General features: G+C 50.7%; 1 protein-coding gene across 1 annotated transcript in view; it reads left to right on the top strand.

Annotated features, from left to right (window-relative positions):
* Window positions 1-7,500, top strand: part of creb3l3l (cAMP responsive element binding protein 3-like 3 like) — a 17,840-nt gene that overhangs the window by 5,626 nt on the left and 4,714 nt on the right. The window lies entirely within an intron of this gene.

Raw genomic sequence — 7,500 nt, 5'->3', positions numbered from 1 at the left:
TGGTCTGGTGAAGGACTACAGGGCTTTAGTACACAGATGTGGTGCTGGGGTTTCTAAACAGGGACACTTTTGGGGTGTAAAGCAGTGTTGAAACTGGGGCTGAGATCAGGTGTGCGTGCGTGCGCGTGCGCGTGTGCGTGCGCGTGCGTGCGTGTGTGTGCGTGTGTGTGTGTGCGTGTGTGTGTGTGTGTGCGTGTGCGTGCGCGTGCGTGTGTGTGTGTGCGTGTGTGTGTGTGCGTGTGTGTGCGTGTGTGTGTGTGTGTGCGTGTGTGTGTGTGCGTGCGCGCAGGCTAGCTTTTCCTCCCTTCCTGGGTGAGTCCCATTCTGTAAGCGCCATCATGTCCTGTGTGTAGGCAGTACTAGGCAGTACTAGGCAGAACTAGGCAGTACTAGGCAGTACTAGGCAGTACTAGGCAGAACTAGGCAGTACTAGGCAGAACTAGGCAGAACTAGGCAGAACTAGGCAGTACTAGGCAGTACTAGGCAGTACTAGGCAGAACTAGGCAGTACTAGGCAGAACTAGGCAGAACTAGACAGAACTAGGCAGTACTAGGCAGTACTAGGCAGTACTAGGCAGTACTAGGCAGAACTAGGCAGTACTAGGCGGTACTAGGCAGTACTAGGCGGTACTAGGCGGTACTAGGCGGTACTAGGCAGTACTAGGCGGTACTAGGCGGTACTAGGCGGTACTAGGCAGTACTAGGCAGTACTAGGCCCAGGCTGGATCCAGAAGGAGCTCAGTATGCACGCGCAGTGTCCTATAATAATCAGGCTACATATTATTTGCGTGGTCGTGTGGACAGAGAGATCTTCTAAACATCGTGGGTGTTCAGAAAAAGAAAACAAGGAAAAACCCTGGTTTGAAAAACCCATGAGGACATGAGGACATGAGGACATGAGGACATGTGGACATGAGGACATGAGGACATGAGGACATGAGGACATGAGGACATGAGGACACCGTCTGACCGCTTAATCAGGGACCCCCTGAGACGACGACAACACAGGGAGAGAAGAGAACCCTGGATCACTAAGACAGGAGGAGAGAAGAGAACCCTGGATCACTAAGACAGGGAGAGAGAACCCTGGATCACTAAGACAGGAGGAGAGAAGAGAACCCTGGATCACTAAGACAGGGAGAGAAGAGAACCCTGGATCACTAAGACAGGAGGAGAGAAGAGAACCCTGGATCACTAAGACAGGGAGGGAAGAGAACCCTGGATCACTAAGACAGGGAGAGAGAAGAGAACCCTGGATCACTAAGACAGGAGGAGAGAACCCTGGATCACTAAGACAGGAGGAGAGAAGAGAACCCTGGATCACTAAGACAGGAGGAGAGAAGAGAACCCTGGATCACTAAGACAGGAAGAGAAGAGAACCCTGGATCACTAAGACAGGGAGAGAGAACCCTGGATCACTAAGACAGGGAGAGAAGAGAACCCCTGGATCACTAAGACAGGGAGAGAAGAGAACCCTGGATCACTAAGACAGGGAGAGAAGAGAACCCTGGATCACTAAGACAGGGAGAGAGAACCCTGGATCACTAAGACAGGGAGAGAAGAGAACCCTGGATCACTAAGACAGGGAGAGAAGAGAACCCTGGATCACTAAGACAGGGAGAGAAGAGAACCCTGGATCACTAAGACAGGAGGAGAGAAGAGAACCCTGGATCACTAAGACAGGGAGAGAGAAGAGAACCCTGGATCACTAAGACAGGGAGAGAACCCTGGATCACTAAGACAGGGAGAGAGAACCCTGGATCACTAAGACAGGGAGAGAAGAGAACCCTGGATCACTAAGACAGGGAGAGAGAACCCTGGATCACTAAGACAGGGAGAGAAGAGAACCCTGGATCACTAAGACAGGGAGAGAAGAGAACCCTGGATCACTAAGACAGGGAGAGAGAACCCTGGATCACTAAGACAGGAGGAGAGAAGAGAACCCTGGATCACTAAGACAGGGAGAGAAGAGAACCCTGGATCACTAAGACAGGGAGAGAAGAGAACCCTGGATCACTAAGACAGGAGGAGAGAAGAGAACCCTGGATCACTAAGACAGGGAGAGAGAACCCTGGATCACTAAGACAGGGAGAGAGAACCCTGGATCACTAAGACAGGGAGAGAAGAGAACCCTGGATCACTAAGACAGGGAGAGAGAACCCTGGATCACTAAGACAGGGAGAGAGAACCCTGGATCACTAAGACAGGGAGAGAAGAGAACCCTGGATCACTAAGACAGGGAGAGAGAACCCTGGATCACTAAGACAGGGAGAGAAGAGAACCCTGGATCACTAAGACAGGGAGAGAAGAGAACCCTGGATCACTAAGACAGGGGGAGAAGAGAACCCTGGATCACTAAGACAGGGAGAGAGAAGAGAACCCTGGATCACTAAGACAGGGAGAGAAGAGAACCCTGGATCACTAAGACAGGGAGAGAGAACCCTGGATCACTAAGACAGGGAGAGAAGAGAACCCTGGATCACTAAGACAGGGAGAGAGAACCCTGGATCACTAAGACAGGGAGAGAAGAGAACCCTGGATCACTAAGACAGGGAGAGAAGAGAACCCTGGATCACTAAGACAGGGAGAGAAGAGAACCCTGGATCACTAAGACAGGGAGAGAAGAGAACCCTGGATCACTAAGACAGGGAGAGAGAACCCTGGATCACTAAGACAGGGAGAGAAGAGAACCCTGGATCACTAAGACAGGGAGAGAGAACCCTGGATCACTAAGACAGGGAGAGAAGAGAACCCTGGATCACTAAGACAGGAGGAGAGAAGAGAACCCTGGATCACTAAGACAGGGAGAGAAGAGAACCCTGGATCACTAAGACAGGGAGAGAGAACCCTGGATCACTAAGACAGGGAGAGAAGAGAACCCTGGATCACTAAGACAGGGAGAGAGAACCCTGGATCACTAAGACAGGGAGAGAAGAGAACCCTGGATCACTAAGACAGGGAGAGAAGAGAACCCTGGATCACTAAGACAGGAGGAGAGAAGAGAACCCTGGATCACTAAGACAGGAGGAGAGAAGAGAACCCTGGATCACTAAGACAGGGAGAGAAGAGAACCCTGGATCACTAAGACAGGGAGAGAAGAGAACCCTGGATCACTAAGACAGGAGGAGAGAAGAGAACCCTGGATCACTAAGACAGGGAGAGAAGAGAACCCTGGATCACTAAGACAGGAGGAGAGAAGAGAACCCTGGATCACTAAGACAGGGAGAGAAGAGAACCCTGGATCACTAAGACAGGGAGAGAGAACCCTGGATCACTAAGACAGGAGGAGAGAAGAGAACCCTGGATCACTAAGACAGGGAGAGAAGAGAACCCTGGATCACTAAGACAGGGAGAGAAGAGAACCCTGGATCACTAAGACAGGAGGAGAGAAGAGAACCCTGGATCACTAAGACAGGGAGAGAAGAGAACCCTGGATCACTAAGACAGGAGGAGAGAAGAGAACCCTGGATCACTAAGACAGGGAGAGAAGAGAACCCTGGATCACTAAGACAGGAGGAGAGGAGAACCCTGGATCACTAAGACAGGAGGAGAGAAGAGAACCCTGGATCACTAAGACAGGAGGAGGAAGAGAACCCTGGATCACTAAGACAGGGAGAGAAGAGAACCCTGGATCACTAAGACAGGGAGAGAGAAGAGAACCCTGGATCACTAAGACAGGGAGAGAAGAGAACCCTGGATCACTAAGACAGGGGGAGAAGAGAACCCTGGATCACTAAGACAGGGAGAGAAGAGAACCCTGGATCACTAAGACAGGGAGAGAGAAGAGAACCCTGGATCACTAAGACAGGAGGAGAGAAGAGAACCCTGGATCACTAAGACAGGGAGAGAGAAGAGAACCCTGGATCACTAAGACAGGGAGAGAGAAGAGAACCCTGGATCACTAAGACAGGAGGAGAGAAGAGAACCCTGGATCACTAAGACAGGGAGAGAAGAGAACCCTGGATCACTAAGACAGGGAGAGAGAAGAGAACCCTGGATCACTAAGACAGGAGGAGAGAAGAGAACCCTGGATCACTAAGACAGGAGGAGAGAAGAGAACCCTGGATCACTAAGACAGGGAGAGAAGAGAACCCTGGATCACTAAGACAGGAGGAGAGAAGAGAACCCTGGATCACTAAGACAGGAGGAGAGAAGAGAACCCTGGATCACTAAGACAGGAGGAGAGAAGAGAACCCTGGATCACTAAGACAGGAGGAGAGAAGAGAACCCTGGATCACTAAGACAGGGAGAGAAGAGAACCCTGGATCACTAAGACAGGAGGAGAGAACCCTGGATCACTAAGACAGGGAGAGAAGAGAACCCTGGATCACTAAGACAGGAGGAGAGAACCCTGGATCACTAAGACAGGGAGAGAGAACCCTGGATCACTAAGACAGGAGGAGAGGAGAACCCTGGATCACTAAGACAGGAGGAGAGAACCCTGGATCACTAAGACAGGAGGAGAGAACCCTGGATCACTAAGACAGGGAGAGAAGAGAACCCTGGATCACTAAGACACAGGGAGAGAGAACCCTGGATCACTAAGACAGGGAGAGAAGAGAACCCTGGATCACTAAGACAGGGAGAGAAGAGAACCCTGGATCACTAAGACAGGAGGAGAGAAGAGAACCCTGGATCACTAAGACAGGGAGAGAGAAGAGAACCCTGGATCACTAAGACAGGGAGAGAGAACCCTGGATCACTAAGACAGGGAGAGAAGAGAACCCTGGATCACTAAGACAGGGAGAGAAGAGAACCCTGGATCACTAAGACAGGGAGAGAAGAGAACCCTGGATCACTAAGACAGGGAGAGAGAACCCTGGATCACTAAGACAGGAGGAGAGAAGAGAACCCTGGATCACTAAGACAGGGAGAGAAGAGAACCCTGGATCACTAAGACAGGGAGAGAAGAGAACCCTGGATCACTAAGACAGGGAGAGAAGAGAACCCTGGATCACTAAGACAGGGAGAGAGAACCCTGGATCACTAAGACAGGGAGAGAAGAGAACCCTGGATCACTAAGACACAGGGAGAGAAGAGAACCCTGGATCACTAAGACAGGGAGAGAAGAGAACCCTGGATCACTAAGACAGGGAGAGAGAAGAGAACCCTGGATCACTAAGACAGGAGGAGAGAAGAGAACCCTGGATCACTAAGACAGGGAGAGAAGAGAACCCTGGATCACTAAGACACAGGGAGAGAAGAGAACCCTGGATCACTAAGACAGGGAGAGAAGAGAACCCTGGATCACTAAGACAGGAGGAGAGAAGAGAACCCTGGATCACTAAGACAGGGAGAGAGAACCCTGGATCACTAAGACAGGAGGAGAGAAGAGAACCCTGGATCACTAAGACAGGGAGAGAAGAGAACCCTGGATCACTAAGACAGGGAGAGAAGAGAACCCTGGATCACTAAGACAGGAGGAGAGAAGAGAACCCTGGATCACTAAGACAGGGAGAGAAGAGAACCCTGGATCACTAAGACAGGGAGAGAAGAGAACCCTGGATCACTAAGACAGGGAGAGAGAAGAGAACCCTGGATCACTAAGACACAGGGAGAGAAGAGAACCCTGGATCACTAAGACAGGGAGAGAGAAGAGAACCCTGGATCACTAAGACAGGGAGAGAAGAGAACCCTGGATCACTAAGACAGGGAGAGAGAAGAGAACCCTGGATCACTAAGACAGGAGGAGAGAAGAGAACCCTGGATCACTAAGACAGGGAGAGAAGAGAACCCTGGATCACTAAGACAGGGAGAGAAGAGAACCCTGGATCACTAAGACAGGGAGAAAAGAGAACCCTGGATCACTAAGACAGGGAGAGAAGAGAACCCTGGATCACTAAGACAGGGAGAGAGAACCCTGGATCACTAAGACAGGAGGAGAGAAGAGAACCCTGGATCACTAAGACAGGAGGAGAGAAGAGAACCCTGGATCACTAAGACAGGAGGAGAGAAGAGAACCCTGGATCACTAAGACAGGAGGAGAGAAGAGAACCCTGGATCACTAAGACAGGGAGAGAACCCTGGATCACTAAGACAGGAGGAGAGAAGAGAACCCTGGATCACTAAGACAGGGAGAGAAGAGAACCCTGGATCACTAAGACAGGGAGAGAGAACCCTGGATCACTAAGACAGGAGGAGAGAAGAGAACCCTGGATCACTAAGACAGGGAGAGAGAACCCTGGATCACTAAGACAGGAGGAGAGAAGAGAACCCTGGATCACTAAGACAGGGAGAGAAGAGAACCCTGGATCACTAAGACAGGGAGAGAAGAGAACCCTGGATCACTAAGACAGGGAGAGAAGAGAACCCTGGATCACTAAGACAGGAGGAGAGAAGAGAACCCTGGATCACTAAGACAGGGAGAGAAGAGAACCCTGGATCACTAAGACAGGAGGAGAGAAGAGAACCCTGGATCACTAAGACAGGAGGAGAGAAGAGAACCCTGGATCACTAAGACAGGGAGAGAAGAGAACCCTGGATCACTAAGACAGGGAGAGAAGAGAACCCTGGATCACTAAGACAGGGAGAGAAGAGAACCCTGGATCACTAAGACAGGGAGAGAAGAGAACCCTGGATCACTAAGACAGGAGGAGAGAAGAGAACCCTGGATCACTAAGACAGGAGGAGAGAAGAGAACCCTGGATCACTAAGACAGGAGGAGAGAAGAGAACCCTGGATCACTAAGACAGGGAGAGAAGAGAACCCTGGATCACTAAGACAGGGAGAGAAGAGAACCCTGGATCACTAAGACAGGAGGAGAGAAGAGAACCCTGGATCACTAAGACAGGAGGAGAGAAGAGAACCCTGGATCACTAAGACAGGGAGAGAAGAGAACCCTGGATCACTAAGACAGGAGGAGAGAACCCTGGATCACTAAGACAGGGAGAGAGAAGAGAACCCTGGATCACTAAGACAGGAGGAGAGAAGAGAACCCTGGATCACTAAGACAGGGAGAGAAGAGAACCCTGGATCACTAAGACAGGGAGAGAAGAGAACCCTGGATCACTAAGACAGGAGGAGAGAAGAGAACCCTGGATCACTAAGACAGGGAGAGAAGAGAACCCTGGATCACTAAGACAGGAGGAGAGAAGAGAACCCTGGATCACTAAGACAGGAGGAGAGAAGAGAACCCTGGATCACTAAGACAGGAGGAGAGAAGAGAACCCTGGATCACTAAGACAGGGAGAGAAGAGAACCCTGGATCACTAAGACAGGAGGAGAGAAGAGAACCCTGGATCACTAAGACAGGAGGAGAGAAGAGAACCCTGGATCACTAAGACAGGGAGAGAAGAGAACCCTGGATCACTAAGACAGGGAGAGAAGAGAACCCTAGGGAGAGAAGAGAACCCTGGATCACTAAGACAGGGAGAGAAGAGAACCCTGGATCACTAAGACAGGGAGAGAAGAGAACCCTGGATCACTAAGACAGGGAGAGAAGAGAACCCTGGATCACTAAGACAGGGAGAGAAGAGAACCCTGGATCACTAAGACAGGGAGA

The sequence above is a fragment of the Borostomias antarcticus genome (genome assembly GCF_949987555.1).
Source record: "Borostomias antarcticus genome assembly, chromosome: 23".
Lineage (NCBI taxonomy): Eukaryota > Metazoa > Chordata > Actinopteri > Stomiiformes > Stomiidae > Borostomias > Borostomias antarcticus.
The sequence above is the reverse complement of the archived record's forward strand: the minus strand, read 5'-3'. Positions and strand labels throughout refer to the sequence as shown.